The sequence below is a fragment of the Limulus polyphemus genome, unplaced genomic scaffold, assembly GCF_000517525.1.
Source record: "Limulus polyphemus unplaced genomic scaffold, Limulus_polyphemus-2.1.2 Scaffold8949, whole genome shotgun sequence".
In the NCBI taxonomy this organism is placed as follows: Eukaryota; Metazoa; Arthropoda; class Merostomata; order Xiphosura; family Limulidae; genus Limulus; species Limulus polyphemus.
The window spans coordinates 23125-25450 of NW_013674559.1; positions in this window are offsets into that span (position 1 = coordinate 23125).

Sequence of the window (2326 nt, forward strand, 5' to 3'; positions counted from 1 at the left end):
GATACTTACGAACGTTACAAACATTTCCATAAACTTCTTTGATATTCTTTGTAGCAACAGAGGCGTTGTTTCCCTTCTTGTATTCAAACACGCCGAATGTGTGTCTCGTCTGTGCCATCTATATAAGGAATCAGAGTATATTAAACATAACACATTATATAAGATACACTAACGTGACGTTTAGGTGGTTAGTTTAACTATTATACGTGATGTAGGTTTGTCGGGAGGTGGTTAATGAAAGTGTTCCAAAACGCGATATTAATTTCTTGACGACCTCATATTTTCAGTGTTTTCATTATACTAAATTGCTTTTCTGTACATAAAAAATTATCACTTGAAATAATAGAGTTTGAGATAAAAAGCTAGCAATCTCTAGAGCTGTATACTTTTTAACTAGTAGAGTTTTTATTTCAGTTTGTGGTATGTAATCGTCTGGACCTCACAAGAAGGACCTTTTAGCTCACTCAAAGACACAGAAACTTTGAAAATTTAACCCAAAGCATCCTCTGAGCATCAGCCAGTTCAGCAATATTTCACTACCATCATATCAATTGAATGCAAATTGGCCTGTTTTCTTTCTTTAACACAGTAGGTCATTTATCCGAATTGCTTCCATTATTAGACCCTCAGTCCAATGGATTGAATAAAATAGCACTTCATCGCACAAAGTACACTGCTTTTGTTGTTAAAATTTTGGGTCCAAAACGTCACAAAGAAATAGTAAAAGATATAGGCGACAACTATTATTCAATGATAATTGATGAAAACACTGATACATTTGTCACCCAGATGCTTTCTGTTGTCATTCAACACTAAAGCCTTACAAAGCAGAAGATTGTCTTAACATTTGAAAATAATTCCAATGACTTACACTGATGCAGCATCTCTGGTAGATGTCCCTGTTAGAAGTCTTAAGGAAGAGGAGCTGAATTTGGAGTTGATGGGGTAAGTGTCATTGTTGGATGCTACCATTCTGTGTATACTCTACTGAAAGAAAGAATTCCTCTTCTTGTTCTTGTATATTACATGTCACTCCCTCAATCTGGTTGGCAGCAAAACGTATGAGGTGTTTTCAGGACATTTAGATTTCCTGGTGCTTGAAACCTACAATTAGTTTTCCTCTAGTACAAAAGAAGAAACTATTACAACCAACTGCCCAAAATCTTAGAAGTCTCGAAACCCATAAAGAGGATTTATCCAGCACTTATCGATGGTTCAGTCGATGAGAAAGATTGTCAAGATTTTGGACCAGGTGGGGCGCCCTCAAACTACATTTCAGCATAGTCAAGAACTCGCAAAGATGCTACACATAAAATATGCTGAACGACATAATGGCTGACCCATATAATAAGCTTTGCCTTATCTTCTTGAAATCAACTCTCAATGATCTGACCAGAACAAGTCAGCTGTTTAAATCCGAAACAATCAGTCCTTCTAAGCTTTTCCTTCAACTGACTCTCTATTAACGATCAATGCTGAAGTCAATAGTTAATCCTGGTCACCTGGAGTACATTTTCCCTTCGGCACTAGTCAGCTTTGATTTTGAGAAGTAAATTATGTCCCCACCAGCAACTATGTACCTGGGATATTATTTTATACGTTTTGATGACACTAAATGGGAAAGTTGCCGTTGAGAAAGTGATAGAAAAATGTAAGGTGAAATTTGCTCATGAAATGAGGTTCCATCTGCCAGCCAACATCAGTGTAGTACAAAAGTTTGCCCTGCTGCACCCAAAAGAAGACATGTCACAAACAAAGAGACCCATTACAAGTCTTGCGCAAGAACTTCAATCCATATGTGAAGACATGCAACAACGTGAGAAAAAGTGGTGCGATTTAACAAACAACGAATGGATCCTTCTGGTTTGAGGTGCATGAGAACAGAGATGCTGCAGATTTAGTCATGTGTCTTTACATTCATTGACTATCCCGAAGCTATTCATATCCAACACAGTTAGAATAAAGAGCATCCAGTACTGTCACTAATGTCACTAAGGGCTATCTGTGATCTACCCACCACGAGTATCCAAACCCGGTTTCTAGCATTTATTCTATTACCGACAGCGAGAACTGCCTAGAAAACTTCCTTTGTGGTGAATAATATGTAAACTTATTATGCAACACCTGAAAGAAACCACAAAGAAAATGTTTTTATAATTTCTAATTGTTTTACTGTAAGATATAAATGATTGTTCTAGACATAAAAGCTTTTTATTTGATTTTTTTTTTAATTTTTGTAGCGACATCTTTCTAGTCAATCCTCAAAATGAAGATGGGATTTTTGGAATTTTTTTTTTAGTTTTTTGTATTTTTTTCTTTTGTTTTG